Genomic DNA, 23,334 nt, shown 5'->3' with positions numbered 1-23,334 from the left:
AAGGTCTTAACTTTCACATAGTCAAATTGTATATAACACAACAGTTATCAAGTAAGAACATAATTACAATATTTTAGCAAGATTTAAAGAAAATATCCTCCATCCCATCCTTGTGAGTCCAAAGTTCTATGTAGCTTATCTTTTATCATAACTAAGGAAAACTGTGACTATAACTATCTGTCTTCAACTCCATCAAAGACCACAGAAGGATAATATATAAACACTAGGATTGACAGAGACATCTTATTGCTTGGACAGTCACCCGAAGTTCCACTGTAACGCTGGGGCATCCATCTTCAGCCCATAGGCCACAATGTATCCAGAAGATTTCTCAGTAAAGCAGAAAATTTCAAACTGTCTATCTGCATTGGCAGTCTGTTACTTTTCTTTGTCCTGTAGAAAGTCTCTTAGACTCTTTCATGAAGCAGGAACCCTGTAAGACTGAGTTCAGCAGTCACTTTTCTGTGGGTCCTGCATGTTCAGTTTATACAACAGTCAAGCAGTACAGGCAAGAGCAGTTTCTTGCCCAAATGGCTAATCTTGCCATGCTGAAAGCAAACTCCTTAACAAGTTTCTTCGATGCCCATCTTCCTCTCAGACATAATTGGTGCTGCCAGGAGCAGACATTTCTCATTGTCAAAAAAACCCTAAACTATTTTAAATGCCATTTTCTGAAGGTCTTTGAGAGGTTTGAAGACTATCTCTCTGTCTCAAATATTATCTCTATATAACTAGAAAACCTAACTTACAAAACTATAAGTTCTATTATCAATAACTATCTATAATCTGTATTCAATTATGCATTACGTTTTAAAAGATCAGTATAAGCACAATACTTAATCAAGAGGAGAAATATACACATCACAAAATTGACCTTGAATTTGTATCAATAAATGAAAAACAATACCCATACCATACTTCCCCTTTTTACCATTAAAAAGATTGGTTGTTATCATTAACCAATTATAAACAATCCCATTTAAATGAAAACAAAGATTTATAAACAAGATGGGAATTGGGACTTAGCTCATTCCAAACTGCTTCCTGCTGGAAGGGGGCGTCATTCATACTATGGGGATCATGACAAAAATCAGAAACCTGTATAAGTCCATATTTTCAGGGTCTGTAAGACTGCATCATCTTAGCTGTTTCAATTGTTGGAACATCTGATCCACTGCTTCCGGGGGTCTTGGTTCGTCAAACCACAGAAGCCTGGAAGGAATCCTCAGCTTTTCATTTTCTGTGGAAACATAAACTAAAACTCCTTTTCCGAGTAACATATCCTTATACTTAAATTTTGAAGTCAAGGCATTTTTAAAAGATATAAGTTGAATTAATTCAGCAGCATTTATAAGCAAGTGTACTTTATCAGTCGTTCCTCCTTAGCAATGAAAAAACTGAAAAACACAATAGCGTATAGTATCCAGACTCTCTGTGTATTTTCCATCTTTACGTGGCTTATTTATTTATCTATTATTACTTTATTTATTTTACTTTTATTTATTTTTCTTTGAGACAGGATTTCTCTTTGGAAATCTGCCTGCCTCTGCCTCTGCCTCTGGAGTAAATCCTACCGGCGTGTGCCACCACAACGCCGGCTCTTGTATTTATATACCACTTTGTCGTTTCATTTTCTCTCTCAATCTCACGTATATTTTTAAACACACTGTAAACCTTTAGAGGTTTTGTTCATCCAAGTCTGACTTTACTGTAAATCTTTATGTTTTTCTGGCCACGTGTCTTATCTGTAAAACCGCGGCTGTTTTAAACTGCCGTATTTTCTAAGATGGCAGGCGTAAGCATGATTCCAGCTTACCGCCTCAGTCCATGCTGACATCCAGCAAAAGCTGCTACTTCCAGCTGTACGTACAAACCTTTCAATCGTTAGCAGAGTCTCTTAATACAACCTTGCTGGTTTTTTTTTTATGCCGAGTCAGGAAGACTCTGGTAAGCGAGCCACGTGAATCTCGGCTTGTGGCTAGCAAAACAGAGCACACCTGAGAAAAATGCTGCTACCAAAATCTGTGCTTCTCTCTGTTCTTCTGTTTCTAAAATTCCTTTAAAGCTTTTGTTGTTTTGTGTGGAAATACAATCCCACTCCTGACAACCATTCTGTAAAGAGAAGCTTTTTCTTTGCTAGCTGCTTTGGTTTATCCCCAGCCAGCCGCCTGGGCTCTGCCACATTGTAGTCCCCAAATAACACACAAGACGCTGTATTAATTATGAAGCTGTTGGCCTTTGCTTGTTTCTTACTGGCTAGCTCTGCTTTAAGTAATTACCCCATAATTGCTAATCTAAGTATTTCTCTTACCGGAGAATGGTTCCGGGCTTCCTACCCCATGGCGGTTACATCTCGAACTCTCTTGTGTTTCTCCTTCCCAGAATCCTCCTGGACTCCTAGTCCCACCTATCTAGATTCCTATTGGCCAACAGTGCTTTATTAACAAATGTACAGGACTTCCCCCATCAAAATGGTCCTCCTCAGGCATGGGAGATGACTGTAGACTCAGTCAAGGTGACAATTGACACCACCATGTATGTTGCTTGTTGACAGATCCCGAGGTTCAGAGAGGAGAGTGCATGTAATGAAGGAATCTCAAGAAGATGGACTGCATCAATGGCTATGAGAGAGGACAGAAGAAGGTGCTGTGTGCTGAGTCACAGTGAGGGACAAGGACAAAGGGTCCCGTACTTCCTAAAAACAGTCCTACAAGCATGATCAAGCGAAACAAACGAATGCAAAGTCTCCAGTTCCAGTCATTTATAGCACATGGGGCAAAGGATGATTCCTCAGTTTTCAAGAGGAACCTTTATATGACAGGACTTTGAAAGAGGAGCCAAAGTCATTTGAACAGTGAGACCCTCAGCAGATCTGACACAGCCTGCAGAGGGAAAGCAGGGGTGAGACCCTGTGTCAGCCTGCAGAGGAAAAGCAGGGGTGAGACCCTGTGTCAGCCTACAGAGGAAAAGCAGGGGTGAGACCCTGTGTCAGCCTACAGAGGAAAAGCAGGGGTGAGACCCTCTGCGGTGTATTCTATCCTCATTCTTTCAACACTAGTGGCTGGCTGTTTCAGTTACTCCTCTGCTACTGTGACAAAACACCATGACCAAAGCAATCTATGAAAAGAAAACATTTCACTGAACTTAAAGTTTCAGAGGGTTAGTGTACATGATGGCAGAGCAAAGATATGTGGGGGCAGGAACAGCTGAGAGTTCATGTTTGATCTGCAAGTAGGAGGGGAGTGAGAGAAAGAGTCAGAGAGAGAGAGAAAGAGAGGGGGAGGGAGGGAGAGAGAGAGAGAGAGAGAGAGAGAGAGAGAGAGAGAGAGAGAGAGAGAGAGAGAGAGAGAGAGAGAGAGAGAGAGAGAGAGAGAGCGCATCACCTGGGGACCAAACATTCAAATATGTTCAACTGTGAGGATCTTTCTCCTTCAGTCACTACACTGACCTTCCAATGAAGGAGGTGAAGGCCCTTTCAGGACCATGAATGCAGATGAAACCCCTGCACTCCTCACAGAGCTTCCCACTCGCATGTTAGCTAGAAACATCTTTCCATTGAACGTCTTCTCATTTCATGTCTTCACAAAGAAATTGCTTTGGTGCAATCTGGTATTAGTGGCACACGGGCATCTGCTTCCATCAGTTACTGTATGTGTAAGTTCTATGATGACAATTAGGGTAGTCACTAGCCATTTAATCTGATTTAAGGGCAAGGCCCATTCAAGCATCTTCTCCATTCTTGCTAGGAGTCTTAGCTGGGGTCATCCTTGTGGATTCCTGGGAATTTCCCTAACACTAGGCTTCTCCCTAACCCCACAGTGGCTCCCTCTGTCAAGATATCTCTCTTTGCTCTTGCTGTATATAAACTGTGTTCAGTCTGTATAATGCTAAGTGTATGCATATTTTCATGGATGACTGGACAATCAGTTTGTGTACTCTTCTCTGGGAAAAGCCACCACTCACTCCTGTTTTCTCAGTTCCTTATGTAGAATTAAGGCTTCATGGGCCTTTCTCTATCCAGTCTAGAATGTTCATTGGTGTCATCCTTGTTTAGCTCATATTTGGGCAGTTTGTGTACTTAAGACTCACTCAACAAGAGGAATAATATGCCTGGTACTGGAAAACCACCTAAGTACTCAGTTCTAGTGAAGTCATGGTTATTGAAGGTGAATCTACAACCGCTAATTTGCATAATCTCTAAATGTTTATCCTTATGTCCACAGATAGAGTAGTTTGCATCCCTAATCAAGGAAATGTCCCTTCCAAACGGAGTAAGACATGACAGAAAGCCACAGACTCCATCACTTTTACCAAGTGTTAGCTATATCTCAGTCTGCTTCATGTGATGAAACTTCCTCAATCTCAGGGGAATTTCAGTCATTATCATTTTCAAGTAAAGAAGGAAGGGGCCTTATAAGACACAGAAAGTTCACCACACTTAAAAGGGTCAAGGAACTCAGAAAGTTACAAGACTCACAAGGCCCCTCTCCATGGTTTCTAAGCAGTAACGACCGCTGGGAATGAGTGTTCTATAGAGCCCTAAAAGTCAGGTGCATCTTTCCTGGATCCTTAACCGAGCTGCCATGGGTCTTTTGGTGGCACAACTTTCTCTGAGTCACCCGTGCTCCTATAAGTAACCCCATGTGGTAGTTTTAATGAGAATGGCTTCCATAATAACATAAATTTTAATACTTGGTCCCTAGTTGGTGAAACTTTTTGGGAATGATTAGGAGATGTAGCATTGTTGGAGGGAGTGTGTCACTGGGGACAGGCTTGGAGGTTTCAAAAGCCTCTGGCTGTCATTGCCAGTACACACACATTCCTCTCTCTGCCTCCTACTTATGTATAAAGATGTAAGCTCTCAGTTATTTCTGCCCTCATGACTTTACTCTACTACCATGGACTCTAACTCCTCAAAACTGAAAGCCCCAAGTCAACTTTCTTCTATAAGCTGTCTTGTTCATGGTGTCTTATCATAGTAACTAACAAACCCGAGTAAATCCATTGGTTGCAGACATGACCAAATTAAAATCCTGGAGACAGGGAGACAATCCTGAATCTTCCAGGAGGGCCTCAGAAGAAGCAAGAGGGCCAGGAGACAACAGGAAGTTGTAAGACTCACAAGGCAGGGGATTCGAGATGGAAGAAAAAATGCATATTCTTTAGGGGTTTCACTAGTGCACTCTGCTGTTTTAGCCCATGGAACCCATCCTGTGCTTCTGACTTCTGAAACCACAACATGAGACATGTATTGCCTCCCACCACTGACATGTGTGCCTCTTAGTTGCAGCAGACTGGAAATTAATGCACCCTTACTTACAAGACAGTATGTTACATGTTCACAAACCCTTCACTTCAGTTAACAGACTGCTGGTTCCAAATCCTTTGTCACCATGCGGCTCTTGTTGAAGCTTTTTTACATGAGCTACAGACACCATCATGCTAACACCTAATATTTCAGAGTGAGTAGAAGAACAAAGACGTTCTTCTACTGCAAATACACTGACTACATTCAGTGATATGCACACCAGTCTGTACTTCACCGTCAGAATTCAGTCGTATTTCTGCATTTTGCCAACACATTACTTTCCAACCACACCGTCCCATCATAAGGAGACTGAAGACTGCACCTTGTGTTTGGTTATTTATTTAGCTTTTCAATCTGAGCAGCTTTTCTGCCCTTTCTCCTTTCATGGTGTTGCCCATTTTTCAGATACTTAGCTAATTATTGGTGGGATCTCTCTATCTGGAAGACAAGTACTGTTTCTTTATGACTAGGACTACAGATACTTTAGGAAGACTGATATTGAAGTGATTTTGTGACTTTTCCGGGGCAAGAGACATTAATAGTTTAAAGTGTGTGTGTGTGTGTGTGTGTGTGAGAGAGAGAGAGAGAGAGAGAGAGAGAGAGACAGAGAGAGAGACAGAGAGAGAGATTTTGAATTAGTTTTCTTTATGTGCATGTGTGGTATGTGATACATGCATGTGTGTACAAGTGCACACATGAATTCTCACATGCAGAGACTGAAGGAGGATGTAGGGAGCCTTGATTTGTCATTCTCTGCTTTATTCCTTTAAGACAGGGTCTGTTATTCATTTGAAAGCTCACCAGCAGGCTCCCAGGATTCACCTGTCTCTCCCTCTCAAGATTGGGGTTACAGGCACAAACAACCATGAGTAGGAACTGAAACTCAGGTCGTTGTTCTTGCAGAACAAACACTCCTATCTATGGATCCATTGTTCCAGTCCCTATGTTTACTTCTTTAAGCTATTTTTGATATGAGTGTTATGAATTTGAATGCACTCAGAGCCCCACAGTCCCAGAATCTAGGACATGAAACATTCAGAATTCGTACAACCCCCCCTGAGCCTGACCATAAGTCAGCTGGACTGGACTTCCCTTTAATGAGATCCATGGTCAATACTCGAGCATATTAACTTCTAAAATGTGCTGGTTTAAAGTTAGATTTAAGATCTTTACAAATTTCCTGACACCAACAGCCATTAATAAATCATGGTTGTTTTAAATTATTCTCTATCATTTTTAGGCTTCCAACTCATACATTTATGTGCTATGATTTAAGAGAGAGACACATACATTTATAGTTTCAATAAAGCTAATCATACACTTCTCAAAGCCAAATCAGGTCTTACTTTGGTTATTGTTAACTCTCTTACTTCAGCAGCTGTTCAACTGTCTCTTCTCCTCCTGGTTTTGGAAAACTTACATGAGTTGAAATTGTTGCCATCCATTGTCTGCAGGCACCTAGACCATCCATATGCAAACATTGCCACCTTAATGAAGGCTGCCAGAAATAGAATTTTGTTTGTTCTTATTGTGTAATGCTGCTGCAAAATGAATCCCCCCAGCTATGCCTTCTGCATCAGAGGACTTTGTGATAAATTGAAGAGACTGGGTGTGGTGCTCTTGGCCCAACCTGATGTTGGTGAGGAAGAAAGTGAATGCTTGATAGACAAGGTGCTCAATTGCCTTCTAAATAGTGGTCTTTGCCCAAAGATTAGGGCCAGTCTCAGCCTGAGTCAGAGAAGCTTCTGTTTGCAGTGGATTTGGTTAATTCCAGTCTTGTATCTAGTCAAAGCATTGAGAATAAACAACCACTCTGTCCTAAATGGGACACCGGTACAACCTTCTACGTCTCAGGGGAACGTCTCAGAAGAGGAAAAAGAAAGGATGTGATGCCGGGGGTAGGAATGGGAGCCGTGAGAAGCTGTCTTCCAGACACGCCATGACCGATGCACCACTTAGCTCATAGCAGTGTCTGTCTGCACAAGACTGGACCCTGACCATTCCATCCAGGATGGGGGAAGGGCTCCTCAGACTCCACTCCTCCCTGAGAATCTCTTGGAAGTTACTGGCTGCTGAGGGGGAAGGAATCATACTCCTCAGTGGTATAGCCACTGATAGGTTCCCCTTGATCAGTTACACAAATAGATCCCTCATACATCCATACTGTGATGGCTATTTATTTTGGTGGTCAACTGGACTAATCTAGAATTAACCAAAACCAAAAAAAAAAGTTTTGACACACCTGTGAAGGATTTTTGCTTAATTAAATCATTTGAAGTGGGAAGACCCACTGCTAATCTGGATCTTTTAGGTGGGAAAATACACCTTTAATCCAGATTTTTTTGAGGTGGAAAGACAGCTAGCAACTTCATTCCTTCACTGGCATTAGAGCCCACTCTGGAATTCTGCCATATACTGAAGAACAGCTCATGGATTGAGCAATTACTGGATTCTTTGACCTTCCATTCCTACGCATGCATTGTCGGATTAGCTGGACCACAGTCTAATAAATCCCCTTTACACACACACACACACACACACACACACACACACACACACACACACAGTGACTCACATGATTATCTTTGAGAATCTATCTAGAATAAAGGGAAATTTAAAAAAAAGACCTTAGTTTTCTTTTACAACTTGTTCTTGGAAGCATTTGAAAAACTCAAGGAAACTTTTAACAACACAGGAAAGAACATTCTAATAAGTTAATTTATTAAACAAAACCAGACACCACAGATGTGTGTGATTTCATGTTAGTCCTGTGACCTACACAAGAGGTTCAAAGTCCTTCAACATAAACTGTAAGATGTTGGTCTTGACAGTGAACTATTTACATAGTTTCTTTACCATTTATCTTTATTAATTGAATCTTTTACTTTAAATATTATTTTACATTTGTGTAACGTGTAGTTTTCCCTGCCAGCCTCCTGGGCCCTGCTACAATTTCAGCCCCCAAATAACACACAGGGTGCTATATTAATTATGAAGCTGTTGTCCGTTTGCTTGGTTTCTTGCTGGCTATCTCTGACTTAAGTATTTAACCCATAATTGTTAATCTAAGTATTTCTCTTACCAGAGAAAAGGGTCTGGACCTCTTACTCTGGCAGCCTACATCGTGTCTGCCTGTGTCTCTCTTTCCCAGAATCCTCCTCGACTCCTAGTACCTCCTATCTTGCTTCTCTATTGGCCAACAGTGCTTTATTCAACAACCAATAAGAGAAGCACATACAGAGAAGGACTTCCCCCATCAGCATTTGTGTATGAGTGTGGAGGTGAGAAGACAACTTTGTGGAGTTAACTCTCTCCTTCCATCTTTGCATGGGTTCCGGGGACTAAACTCAGTTTTCTGGGTTTTCACAGCAAGTACCTTTGCTACTGGCCCATCTCCTCAGTTACATTTTCTTCTTTCTCATCCCACTCTTCCTCTTTCTGTTCTATGTGTACTGGTGCTTTGCCTGCATGTACATGTGCGCACCACATGCTTGCCTGGTACCCACAGAAGCTGGAAGTGTGCTTTGGATCCCTTGGAACTGGAGTTACAGGTAGTGGAGAGCTGTGACGTGATTTTTTGGTTGGTAAATGAACTGGTTCCTCTGCAATTTCTGGGCTATCTCTTTACCCCTTGTCCCATTTTAGTCTTAATGAGCATATCTTACAGCAAGAAGCTGATCCAAGCACTATGTAGCTCAGAAGTGGGATAATGTCTTTGCCCTGTGAGTATTTAGTACATAGGTTAAATATGAGCTGAAACTATAGAAGGACAAGATCCTTGCATCTTTTATCAGCATAAAGAGGCTCCTGGCATCCGGGATCTGATGGTGACAGTACACTGTTGTGACCCCCTGCCCTGCTGAAATGGCATGTGCACATCTGTCAGGACTAAAGGGTGCTTGACTTCAGGGACACTGGCCTCCTGGACCTCCTCCATCCTTTGTCATCTGTGCTATTTCCTTGCTGTTTTTCTGGGGCAGAGTTGATTATTCTGAAAACACTTAGAGTGAAAAGTAAGCCCTTCAGATTGGGGGCCTTCTGCTGCTAGACAACAAGCATTATACTCTGAGTGAGCACCAGTAGCATATGCCGCGGGTAGAGCCGAGATGCTCTGCAGAGGCTGTGAGGGACAGAGACTGGCCTCAGGGGAGAGCAGGCTCCTGGAGAGTCTGAGTGCTGCTCTGCACCTGCTCCTGGGACTGTAATAGAGGCCCAGAGGGGACCCTGCTTGTCTGTGGGGCTTCCAGGCTCAGCACCAAGCTTCTTCACGTAACACTTGAGTGTTAGCACATAGCAAGAAGAGAAAGGAGGGAAACGTTGATTTTCTTATCTTGGCTGAGTCTGAGGGTAGTGACCATCTGGAAAGACAGCATTGAGCTATAGGGCCTCAGGGACAAGTTATTCACTGAAGGGACCAGAATGTCTGTGTCCTCCAAAGCACAGGATGAAACCAGTAGAACAGTTTGGATACTTTCATTTGTGGCTGTATCCTCCATGACAGGATTGCTATTGTCTTCAATGGGCAAGTTCAGAGCCTAGAAGACAGAGGCTTAGCACCCAAGAGTACCCAGAGGCCCTGAGTTTCATTCCTGGCACCCATGTTGGGTGGCTCACAACTACCTTCAGCTCCAGAAACAGGGCATCTGTCACCATCACCTGATCCCCGCGGTCACCACACATCATATGCAAACCACCCCACAGGCACACATGTATACACATAGTTAAAAAGAAATATTTTACTGCTTTTATTTATATTTTACATTTCAACTATTTCATACTTACAAAAGAATATATTATTCTTTCTAAATATCAAATATGTATACAGTTTTACAATACTTTATTAAAAAATTAAAGGATGAAGAAGTGTATCAAAACATGATACAGAGCAGTATCTGAAGTGCCTTGGTGAGAATCTTAGTTCTGTGGACACCAGGTACACCAAGGTCTCCCTTCCTACCTCTTCTAGAAGTAAACACAGCATTGTGACAAAAATAAAATTAAGAAATGACAATACATGGCAGGTTCGGGCCTCTTTTTGTCCTTCTGGAATTCTTCATGCAGTGACTTGGCATGAAGTCTTCACAGGTCACTGGACTCCACTCTGAATTCCTGCTTTCCAGAGCCTCATAAACTTATAATAAACTCCTGTTCACTATAACTTCCCCAGTGTGTGTGTCCCAGTGCAGCAGTATAATCAGGGACACTCGTGCAAGGGTGCCATTTCTTCACCAGAAGCATCTTTTTCTTTCCTCCATAGTCATCGGCTCTAGGATGGTTCCTGCCATGAGTAATCTTGATTGTCAATGTCACAAGGTTTAGAATCACCTCAGAGACACTCCTCTGGGGTTTGACAGAGTGTCCAGGGAGGTTAAGCTGAGGAGGGAAAAGCCTTCCATGTTCAGCACAGCCATAGGGACTCAACCTGACTGGATGGTGAGGGAATGAAGACCAGACAAGCACACAGCACACAGAAAAGTCGAGTCCAGGTGGGCTGGGCTCTCTGATGGAAGAACCACAGCACCCTGGAAGCTTGGTTTATTTATCGTATAAGTTGAACAGGGAGACGCGGTACTGCTTACATCTCAACAAGGAGGAGGGCTGTTAGATACAGACAAACAAGACCTCCAGCTGAATAAAGGAGGCAGGTTTAGCTGGCCTTGGTAGGAGCAGTCTCTGTGAAGGAGCAGTCTTCAGGCTGTAAGTATCTGGGGGAAGGAAGCTACACTGAGCATTTTCAGCACTCACTGTCAACATTAGAACTCCAGCCAAGAGGGAAGGCTGCCCCCTTTCCCATGGGTCTCAGCCAAGGGGGAAGGCTGCCCCCTTTCCCATGGGTCTGAGCCAAGGGGGAAGGCTCTCCCCTTTCCCATGGGTCTGAGGCTTTGGAGTCCTTGACATGGCCGTGCTTATGTCAACAACATACATTCACTCAGGACTTGACACTCCCAGGGCTTCCTCTGCTCCCCCATGAGACCCACCCCGTGTGTGGGCAGTGAAACCACGTGGGCTGGGATCCTACATGGAATATAACAGAGAGGGCAACCTGGGTGCCAGCCACCCCAAGTTCCCACCATCATGCCTTTTCTGTCATGATGGACTGCATCTCTTCAAAACATGAGCCTAAATTAATCCTGCCATTTTTGGGTCTAATCTTGTCCCTGGTGATCGGCCACCCTCTGGTGTTCAGTGCTGTGCCATCAACTGCTTACGGTGAGGACTGAATAGATTCATTTCTAACAGACCTAACTGGGAAAAGCAATGGGAGGTGGCTTCGGAAAGTGGTTTATGGGAGGTTCTGGTTCTGCCCTCTATCTCTCTGTCTCTCTGTATCTCTCTGCATCTCTCTCTCTCTCTCTCTCTCTCTCTCTCTCTCTCTCTCTCTCTCTCTCTCTCTCTCTCTCTCTCTCTCTCTCTCTCTCTGGGACTGCTCACGGTGCAGCCCATCATACAGAGGCCTGCACGAAGGCAAGGGATGCTTCCAGCCAACACCACTTGAGAAAGTGGGACCAATACCCACCAGCATGGCTTGAGATGACTACAGTGCTGTCTGCCAGGGTGGCATCTTTGCAGATCCCAGTTATAGTCCAAGCCCAAGCTGAGTCACAGCTAAGCTCCCGCCCCTGGGGACCTGTGAGCTGATTCGTGTTCAAGCTGTTTCAGTCATGCAGAACTCAGCTTTCGACAGCAGACTGCAAAACCCTGGCTAATTGTCAGCTGGCCCTGAACTCTACACCATGTCATTCATGCCTTCTTCAAACAGCACTGCTGTCTTCCTTTCTAGAAACTGAAGGTCTGAGTTGGCTATGGTGATATTTTCAGTATTCAAATACTAGATATGTTGGAAAGATAGCAGATGTAAAACTGTGTTTCAGACCTTGCAGAGGAGCACAGTCTGGGACCTTGGGAAGACAAGTGCATCTTTCAGAACACCCTGTCTAGCTGTACTAGTCAGGATACTCACATGACAGCAAGAAGCGCCCTCTACCCATTTTCTTTAGGAATGAGACAGATACAGACAGCCCCAGCACAGGTGTATCAAGTGACTCCAGTTACACAAGGCAATGTGTGAGTCTGTATGTGGTAGCAGGAGGTGACCACGGACTCACTAGATTCCAGGAAAAGCAGAAAAGGAGGAGTTAGACCCTAAAGAAAGCTGAGTTCCCTTTGAAATTTCCAGGAGCTTTGTCTGCAGGGTGCAGCAATTCTTGCTCAAGTTGTAACTACACTGAGAATGTATATGATGACACTGAGCATTGTGCTGCAATCTTGAACCTATTCACCCGTAGCACGTGTCTAGAACAATCTTAACACTGCTAAGCAATTGAGTATCTAGTTGCTACTTACAGCTGTAGGACCCAGAATTTAGCACAGTTGATTCCATAATGGGAGTGCCATTTGGGCCATAAAACTCAGCATGTAGATAGCACCACCTGCCAAAATGAAAACAAAGGCCTAATCCATCAAAGTCCATGGCTCTGGGAAAGTCTGTAAATGTTGCTTGCTTTTGGGCTGCTATAGGTCTGGTTCTAGCTAACTCGCTCACTGAAGTACGACAACCCAAGATACGGCTTTGTGCTGAAAAGCTCACTCAGTATAGATGCTGGTCAGCTAATAAAGTCTTCCTATTGCCTTAAACCCATGCCCAGGTAGTCTTCTCTGGTGGATACCCTACAACACAGCAAGAACTCAATTACAAGTAGAAGGATCTAAGAGTTGAGTGTTCTGAACAGCTCAGTTGAATGACACTTCAAGATAACAGCTGTCTTGGGTGCTGCGCAGTCGCCTGTGAACTCTGTGAGGCTGCAGTAAACACGTGAAAAACAGAAGCAGTGTGTTCCTGCTCCCAGGGAAGTGCCACCGACTATCAGCCTAGTTAGACTTTATTGCTTGCCATTCATTTGGGTACCTACAGAACATACGTTCCTTCAGAGAATACCAAAAAAATGTTCTAATTAAAGAATAATTATCCATCAAAGATGGAAGATCAGAGGCCACAGACTTATACTCATCACTCATCAGGAACGTACTTCAGACCCACATATACAAGGGGACACAGGTGCAGGTACACAAACACATGTATGTGAATACACACCTGCAAGGACACACACACACACACACCCACACACACACCACACAAATAGAAATGAAATCAGAGTCAGGCAGCGGGATCATCAAAAAGTTCAAGCCCTCCCTAATCTACAGAATGAGTTCTAGGCCATCTAGAACTACATAGTGAGACCTTGTCTCAAAAATTGAAAACCAAACAACACAATGGGACTTTATGATTTTCTTAGGATGACTGCGGACTCAGGATCCAGGCAGGCTCTTGTTCTTTGGTGACTGCCATTTGTGTCCCACTGGGGCAGAAAGGAGGGAGCTGAGCGCTGATCACCGGTGGACTGCAGTGGCAGGAGATTCTGTTCGTACGCTCTGGTTTCTCTGGTTTCTCTAGACACGAGAGGTGCAGGGTGGAGGGTACTGACCTGGTGAAGTATTGGGTAAGGCTGTGAGGAACTACTCACTGCTTCTTCCCACGCACAGGCCCCTGCAGACCTGGGACCAAGAGTCAATGACCTTTCCTGTCTTCCATTCAGGTTTGCAGCCCAATTCCGGGTCATGCGTGTGGAGTAACCGGAGACGTTCTACATCTTGGTCCAAGATTTAACAATCAAGTGCTTTTAAAATTCTGGCTCCTTTTAAAATGCCATTTCCTCTAAGGCTCAATGTTTCTTTGAGTTACATGCTCACAGCGGATCTCACGTATCTTATCAGTGTGTTTCCTTTACGGTTCTCAAGTCTCCTTTATTTACTGTTTTCTCAGCCCGGCATCCCTCGTCTCCAAACTGACCGTAGCCCTCTGGACGGCATCACACAAAGGGCTTATGTGAGGCCAAGAGTGGCTTAACTGGGCCTTTGTCACAAAGGCCAGCTGCTGTACCTAACAGAATGTTCCAGTCTTGTTTCACTCATTTCACAGGATCCTTTTTGGAAAATAATTATTAATTTTTTCCAGTGTTCTAGAGAACTATTTTGGATTCTTTTTATTGAAACGCGGGCAAACCTTTCCTAAGTTCATTTCTACCTTGCTAAATCCAGAAGGTTAACTTTGTCACAGTGACCCTTCTGAGGTCCTGTCTTGGAGCCCTGAGTGGGGTTAATGACTGTGGATGGGGATACCCTTGACTTGTTCAGGGCCTGTGATCTGGGACTCAATCCCCCTTAACCTGATCAGTGATATTTAGCTGAGCCTCCTAGAGGCAAGAACATCTGGGAAGTCTAAATAATCCTCCTGCCAGGAAGAAGAAATATTTTCAAAACCCCTATTGCCTTGCTCTCTGCAGCATTTGTGCCCTGTGGGCCGCTTGGCCTAGTTCTTGTGCTTTGACTTGGTAGATGTTCTACATTCCCGGCATCTCCAACACACCGTGGTCTCCACTACAGCTCCAAGTTCACCTTCACAGCTGCATACACAGCTGTCTCAGGCACTCCATGCAGAGACTGCTACCCTCCTATAGTTTTCTAGGCCTCTGAATTTTGTCCCTCAAAACTCGTGTTTCAGGGCAGCACCACACAGATAAGACTGATTTATGCTGATAGCTCAAGCGGTAGCTGGGCCCACTCAGATCATGATTTAAGTGCCGATTGACTGAATCAGAGCAAACATGTCCATAGGCTGCCCTGTTTGAGCAGCCATCCCCAGTACAGCCTCTCCTGTTGTTCCGGTGTAAACTGTGTGACATCTATTTCCTTAACAGTAACAGGCGCTTTGTCTGCACCTGTCTTGTCTACAGCTTTTAATGTGTTTATGCCTCTTTCCTCACCAAACTGTACACTTCCCCTGTCTGTCTTCTCCTCCTTTGGCTCTGAATTCTCACTATAAATCTGGATAAATGCATCGAATAGCAACCATGTCACAGCTTGGACACAATGCTGTCATGAAACTTCCCCTGATAAATAATCTAGTCTATTGCTTTTATATTCAGCATCACTCACATTTTCAACACAAGTTAGCAGATTTTTTGCCAGAGGGTTACACACACAAATGACTACTAGTCCAGTTCCTTCCTGACTGAGTCTTCTTGTCTGAAGCCTTCTGAGCATGCTCTACATTTTTCTTTATCCTTCCTTCCTTCCTTCCTTCCTTCCTTCCTTCCTTCCTTCCTTTTCTGCTGTGTGTTGTATATATGGTGTGCATGCATGTTTGCAGGTATGGGGATACACATGTGTGTTTAGGATCATGAGCACATGTGTGTGTGTGTGTGTGTGTGTGTGCACGTACATCTGGCAGAAGCAACTTCGGCGGGGGGGGGATTAATTCTGGCTCAAGGTTTCAGGCTGTCGTGATATAGAAGGCATAGTGGCTGCTGTGATTCAGCTTGTGCTGCAGTATAGTGTTGCTTGTTTGGTGGATCAGGAAGCAGAAAGCTCAGGCCAGAACCAGCAGAGGATACCTCCCAGGCTGGAAGTAATTCTCTTCTGCTGGCTTGACTATAGTCCCAAAGGTTCCACAACTTCAACACCACCAGGAAATCTTGTGTTCAACACATTAACCTCTGAGGAACGCTCTGCACTCAAACTATAATAAGGACCTTTGTCTGAAGTCCCTAATAAACCATGCCACCCCTAGTGGAAGAAAAGGCTCTGCTTTTCAGTCTTGTGGACACAAGGCTTTTGGTCATGTGATTAATGGGAATGTGAAGTGGGGGGAGATGGCCTGTATTCCTCTTGTTCTTTGCGAGCAGGAAAGCTGTGATTCTTGTTGGTTATATAAGAAGCAAGTGGTTTCTCTAAGTGAGCATTATTTTTTCATGAGAAATATAGCTTAGCTGTACATGTAAAAATGTATTTCTATTAACCTTGCTTTGAACTCACTTCTTGCAAAAAGGATAATAACTCTGGTATTAGGCTGTGGGACATTCTTCCCCTCCCCTTCCCCTCCTCCTCCTTTCCTCCTCCCTTTCTTTCTCTTCCTGTGCATGAATACTTATTTGCATGTATGGCGATACACATGTGTGTTTAGGTTCATGCACGTGTGCGCACGTGTATATATGTGTATGCACATATATGTGTGTACACGCAAGTATGTGTGCATGTGCGTGCATGTGTGCATGCGTGTGCGTGTGTGTATGCGTGTGCGTGTGTGTATGTGTGTGCGTGTGTGTATGTGTGTGCGTGCATGTGTGCATGCTTGTGTGTGTATGTGTGTGTGTGCGTGTGTGTGTGTGTGTGTGTGTGTATGTGTGTGTGTGTGTAGACCCGAGGCTGGCATCCAGTGGCATCCATGGTCATTCTCTATCTCCTCTGTCAGGGTTTCTGTCAGCATCTTGGTGTTATCTTCCCACCAATATCCCCAACCAAATTCTGATTTCAGCCCTCCAGGGCTTCTTCTTCCCCTGAGTCACAGTCTCATTTTCTAGCCTAGACTGACCCTGAGCTTGCAATTATCTGCCTCAGTCACCTTAATGCTGGAAATACAAGTGTGCACCATCACACCTGGTTCATTTTCTTATTCTTGACTTTCATTCGATTTCAAAGAAATGAAAGCCATTTAACTACACTTTTCTACCCACCATAGATAAAAAGCACCAACCTGAATTATATTCTTTCTTCATCTTAAATTGAATCTGTGCCAACTTGGCCCTCAAGGGGCTCTCAGTGACTAAATGTATCTCCCGATATATATTATATACAATATAATCTCTTTCTCTTAAGTTGGTCTTGTTGGTTTCATTCTGATGGATAGGCAATGACAAAAGTGATGGATGCTGCTTTAAGATTACCATACATGATCAGTTTTGTTCCCCATGTTGTAGCTTACAGAAAAGCCCCTGTAGCTCAGGACTGAGGTATGACCCTGTAGGCTAGCTAGGCCACCACTCTGACCAATAGCTCCACTGTGTCCTCACAGGAAACCATGGGCAAGGGGAGTCATGCTAGGTCTTAGCTAGAGTCCTGACTCATAGAAATGAAAGGATAACAAATGGTTGCTAAGATTTCTCAGTGTTGAGTAATTAGTTCTGTGGCAATATCCATCAGCCACATGTCATTGTGCTGAAATATCTGGCACAGACTGCTGATGAAGCAAAGTAAATATGCTTTGGCTCGTGGTTCTAGAGTTTTAAGTCCAAGACTTGGTAATTCCATTAGTCCTACTGGGTCTTGTGGTGAAGACCATATATTCAAACCATACAACAAGACAATCTCCATGTGCTGGTTAATCAAATGGTACAGCCTAGAGTTACTGCAGAAGATAGTTTAATAAGGAATTATCTAGATCAGATTTTCCTGTAGGCATGTAGGGATTGTCTTGATGTCTAACTGATGTAGGAAGACTCAGCCTATTGTGGGTTGCACCAATTCCTTAGCGGTGAGATCTAGAACAGTATAAGAGAGAAGAAAGCTACCTGAGAGTCAGTAAGCAAGGATTTTCTGAAGCTGAGCTGGGCTATTCCTGAACTCAGAATTAACTGTAGAGAAATTGGAGTTTTAGATGCAGTAGACAAGGTTATCTTCATGTGGATCTGTGAATCAAATGCATGTCTTGTGCCTGTAGAGGGCAGAAGAGGGCATCAGATCCACAGGACCTGGAGTTAACAGGCACTTGTGAACTGCTCTGTGGATGCTGGGAACCAAACTCAAGTTCTCCGAAAGAGCAGGTAGTACTTTTTAACTGCTAAGCCATCTCTCCAGCCCCCACTTTTAGTACTTTTAACTGTGTGTGAGGTAAGGTAGTATGGGATATGTGAATGTAAGTGCAGTGCCTGCAGAGGCCAGAAGAGGGCATTGGATGCCCTGGAGCTTCAGTTACACGCAATTGTGAGTTACCTAACCTGTGTGCTAGGAATGGAACTCAGGGCCTCCGCAAGGGCATTCATTATACACCGTAACCACTGAGCCATCTCTGCAGCCCATTAGCTGAGATCTTAAGGTGAGAACCCTGCAACACTGGGCCAGCTGGGAACAGCGGAAACTCTGCTACCTCACCGCTCACCATCCTTTAGCCTTCCTGTCAAGGTTATGAAATGATAGACACGGCTAAATAAAATAAAGCTGAGTGTCTCAAGAGAAACCTCTGCAAGAAAGAAACAGCCACAGTATTACTCGTGTCAACTCATAAAATGACCAAACCAGTTTTTAAGAAATAGAACATACAACACAAGATATGACAACCATTTGCTAGAGACAAATAGACTCTGGGAACCTACCTAATGATGCACAGTGCCCGGGAAAGGGGGATTTCATTGCTGTCCTAACTAGTTTGTTGCCACGTGAATGTGCTGGGCACAGCTGTTTTATGTCAGCACATGTAGAGTTATAATCTCACAACCAAAAAGCAGAGGAAAACTGATGTCTTCAACAGACAACTTGTGACTTTTGACAGACAGCTTGAAACCCTGGATAAAACTGTAGCCATTATTGCTTCAGGTCATGAACTGGTATTGCTGAGGGTTGGAAAAACAAATGAGATTTCTGTGGAAACCATATGTTTTCAGACTGTTTCAGAATTTATATAGGAATTTATTCCAACTCCTTGCTCGGAAAAAGGGGTAAAATCAAGTCACTTGGACTCAAAATGTGAAGGAGGATGAAAGAGGGAATTCATGCTGAAGAGAGAAAGCTGGGCATTTTGGTTGGAGTAGTTGTGAGAGACGGGTGACCCCGTGAGTAAGAGCGCTGGCTGCTCTTGCAGAGGACGTGGACACATTCAGTTCCCAGCGCCTACCTGGAGGCTCACTAACACCTGCAACTCCGCTTCCAGGGATTTGTCACGTCTCCAGACCTCCAGGATCACCAGGCATGGGGCACGCACACGGTGCACACACATACTACATACGTGCAGGAAAAAAATCACTTGGGGATACATAAAATGAACAAATATAAAAATGCAAATGATTAGACCTCTGGGACAGCAGATATGACTCACTTGTCAGGGGTGCCCATTACTCTTCCAGGGAGTCTGAGTTTGGATCCAGAAACTGCATCAAGCAGCTCATAGCCATCTATAACTCCTCCTCCAGGGGATCTGACACTTTTTTTCTGGCGTCTCTGGGCACCTCCACATCCATGGCATACACTCACACACACAGATAAATAAAAATAAATATTATAAAAATAAATATTAAAAACTTACAATTTAAACCTTTATTCCCATCCTACAAAAGTGGGAAGACATTAGAGGTAGTTAGGAAAAGACTTATTATTAGATGTAGGTAGTAAAAGACTTAATTACTAGACAGGTTTAAGTAATTAGCTTGACAGTGGCCCCTTAGGGTGGTGAAACAGCGCTCTGCCCTTTAGGCTAGCTGGCCTGCCAGCAAACCCCAGGGATCCCTTGTGCCTGCCCCCCTGGAGTTGGGATTACAGGCTGTGCTAGCTAGTTTTAAGTCAACTTGACACCAGCCAGAGTCACTGGAAAGAAGGGAGACAGAATTGAGAAAATGCCTCCATTATTCTGGATGTTTTCTCAATTAGTGATCGATGACGGAGGGCCCAGCTCACTGTGGGTGGGGCTACCCCAGGACAGGTGGTCCTGGGCTCTATAACAAATCAAGCTGAGTCAGCAAGCAGCATCCTCCATGGCCTCCGCATCAGCTCCTGCCTCCAGGTTCCTGCCCTGAGCTCCTGTCCTGACTCCCTTCGGTGATGAACACTGATGTGGAAATGGAGCCCAGGAGAGCCCTTTCCTCCCCGAGTTGCTTTGGGCTGTGGTGTTTCATGACAGCAATAGTAACCCTAACCAGGACAGAAACTGGTACTGGGAGGGAGGCTTTACCATGACAGAACTTCCCATGTATTTTTGGGAGGATTATGGAGGACTTTGGAACTTTGGCCTAGAAGAGCCACTGAGTGTTGAGAGCTCAGTGAGCTGTTCTGTAGGAGCTTGGAAGATAAGCCTGTTGAGAGCAGGGCAGACAATGGAGGCCTGGCTTGTGAAGTCTCAGAGGGACACTAAGACTCTACCAGGTCATTAGTGTGAAGAATCTCTGTTGTCTGGTCAGCTAGAGCAGAAGAATCAGCTGTATTTACAAGAGGTCAGCCAACCATGAGGTGAAGTCTTGTGGGATGCGTTTCCGAGGCCCATGATGCACCCTGTGCTGGCAGCCAAACTTGGTAAAGTATAAGAGTCTTCTAGGTCATGCTGGTTTGGAAGGCACGAAGGGATTGTGCAGGGAATTTGAGGCTTGGCTTTAAGAGAGTCCAGGAGGGGCAGGAGCCCAGTTTCAGCAGAAGACCCCCAGCACTTTGGAGATGCCCATACCGTGGGATGACCACCAAGAACAGCAACAGTAGTTTAGGGGAGCCTACCCAAGCTTAGAGGACAGGCTGTGTGTGCGCCACAGAGGGCAGAGCCAGGGAGTACCCAAGCCCTTTGGAGGAGCCCAGATCTTAAGTGGCTCTCAGACGTTGAACAATACGTTACTTACACAGTAGGAGTTTGAGTTGATTGCAAATGGGCCCTGATTCTTTCCTTTTAAAGTAAGATTTTTTTTTTAATTTCACAGGAGCCTACAGTTGAAAGACTTTAAACTTTCAAAGATACTTTGGAATTTTACAAAGACTTTGGATTTTAGAAGGAAGTTTGGATATTTTAAAGAGACTTTGAACTTTCAAATATTTGGATTTTTAAAGACTGTGAGACTTTTAAAATTTGGAATCTTTTATATTGTGATATTTGTATTAATGTGAGATCATGGGGATAAGTAAGAAAGTTTGTGGCTTAATAGTGTTGTGTTGGTGTGTCACGTTAACAAGTAAGAAAGTTTGTGGCCTAATAGTGTTGTGTTGGTGTGTCACGTTAACAAGGGGTCAGTCGTGCGGGTGGTTTTATGTCAGCTTGACTAGACTCACTGGGAGGAAGGAGACCCCACTGAGAAATGCGTTTATGAAACTGGGCTGTACACAAGCAGGCTGAGCAAACCGTGGTGATCAAGCCCGGAAGCAGCAGCCTCCATGGCCTCTGCCTCAGCTCCTGCCTCCAGGTTCCTGCCCTGTCTGAGTTCCTGTCTCTACATCCTTTGACGACTAATAACACTGTGGAAGTGTTAGCCAAATAACCTTTTCCTCCCCAGCTCGCTTTTGGACATGGTTTCATCATAGCCATAGTAACCTTGACAAGGACCTAAGCTCACACTACTAGGCCTGGGTTTTAAGTGGGTTGAACTCAGGTCTTCATGCTTCCAAGAAAAGAACTACCCAGTGGGCTGTCTCCCCAACACCACCCTCCAGCCCCAAATACATGTTGTCCTTAAATAAGCACTGAGGTAAATGAAATGTCCCTCCCACGTCTATCCCTGCTCCCGGGAATCAGGGTCCACTGTAGGACCCTTTTCTGTCTGTGCCCACTGTCTCATCTGCTTTTCTCTTACCTAGAGAAGAAACTCATTCTGCTTCTGAGCTTGGAACATCTCTAGAGCTGAGGAGCTCCCCCCCCTTATCACACCTTCCTTCCTGATTAACGCCCCCCCTCCTCCCTGGAGAAGTCTCCACACGTCTCTTTCTCCCTTGCTTTTAGAACGTCCATTCACATTAAGCATTTTGGAATTGCACCACAGGCACCCAAAGCTCTGCTCAGCTCTTTTTATAACCCTTTTCCTTCTTTTGTGCAGGTCAAAAAAGTCTTAATTTTCACAGCTCCAATCCCTCCCATCGCCGCTCTACTGCTGTTGAGCTCAGCCAGTGCCTTTAAAAAATGGCAGCCTGAGAAATGTCTTTCCGCAAGCTCCTTGTTGTTCCTTTCCTTGTGATTTTCTAGCTCTCTGTTCTTCTCAGAGATGTCTTTCCTTCTGTTCCATAGTTGTTCCATCTGAGTTGAAACATTCTCCCCTCAGGAGGAGGAGAGGAACCTTGTGAGACTCAGCAAGTAAACAAATATCCCAGACTGGGAAGCTGAAGTTTACAGTATTTACCAGGGCTCCCCAAGATGACAGACAATAAGTGACCACTGGAGAGGACACGGACCAGCTGGGCTGCGGAGAGGACGTTTTCAGACCTGTGGAGCTGCCTAGCGGTGCAAACAGCCAGCCTTCCAATTTTCGAAAGCTACTACCTGTGCGGTGGTGGGCTTTCCAGTGATACTCCTGCCTTTTAGTCATTCCTGTTCGTGTGAATAGCCCTCAGCCACACTCTTGTTAAGTGACCCCAGGGAACTCAGTGGGCCACTAAGCTGGACTTTGGTCTAATCCTTTCTTGGGTCTGCTATGGGTTTCCTGTCTGGAGTGAGTAGACATATGCGTGTGTCATGTCCAATACTTCTATCTTAGAGTGACAATAGCAGTTGTCCTAGACGTCATCTTCAAGTATTCACAGGGCTTTCTGGTAAGTCCCTCTTTCTGTCTATCTCATTGTCACCTGTACTGGATGTAACATTCCACCATGCAGCTTATTAATCCAACCCTGGTAAGACCATGGCTCTGCACACACAATATGACACCCGTATCTTCATGCCCCTTCTCTGTGTCTTCCTCAACACTTTCCTGTTCCCCACAGGCCTTCTTCCTTGATCTTTCCCCAGAGGATCGCGTTTCTCTTTTCTGTCTTTATGCAGTTTCTGTACCTGACTACCTGCCAGACTAAGGGAAGAGGACCTCTTGAGAGAGAGAGTAATATGAGCCAGGTGGTTTGCCTACTGCCTTGGGTTTGCAATGCTCTCCTTACAGGGGAAATCCTCTTCCCTGTAGAGATCTAGGAAGGTCTTGCCTGCCGTTGTTGGGATGGGCAGGTCAGAGCCGTGGTTCTGCCTGGTACTTGCGTTGGAGAGACATGATAGGGAGTTGTCCCTTCTCTTGGTTCTTAGACTAAAAGGCTCTATTCCAAGCTGGAGCTTGACCCAGAGATCTTATGTTCACACACAGGGTGCAGCCATATCTGTCTTAGAGTCATATTCAAGGACACCAGGACATCACTGACATCACTGACTCACCTGGGTTTGGGGAGACGCTGAACCTCCTCCCTGTCCTCTGTTGACCTGCTTGCACTTTCCTTAAGGGTTTGCAGAGTCATTGTGTTCTGTTTGTTCAGAATTGTTG

The 23,334-nt window shown here is 44.5% G+C and overlaps 1 long non-coding RNA gene across 1 annotated transcript; it reads left to right on the top strand.

Annotated features, from left to right (window-relative positions):
* Positions 1-19,901: 19,901 nt before the first annotated feature.
* LOC110340178 lies at positions 19,902-21,032 on the top strand. The gene is made up of 2 exons (XR_002381950.2): positions 19,902-20,419; positions 20,812-21,032. It is a non-coding gene; the product is annotated as an uncharacterized LOC110340178 (long non-coding RNA).
* The last annotated feature ends 2,302 nt before the right edge of the window (positions 21,033-23,334 follow it).

The sequence above is a fragment of the Mesocricetus auratus genome, unplaced genomic scaffold, assembly GCF_017639785.1.
Source record: "Mesocricetus auratus isolate SY011 unplaced genomic scaffold, BCM_Maur_2.0 Super-Scaffold_100013, whole genome shotgun sequence".
Classification (NCBI taxonomy): domain Eukaryota; kingdom Metazoa; phylum Chordata; class Mammalia; order Rodentia; family Cricetidae; genus Mesocricetus; species Mesocricetus auratus.
Note: the sequence above shows the minus strand (reverse complement) of the source record. Positions and strands in the feature narration are given on the sequence as shown.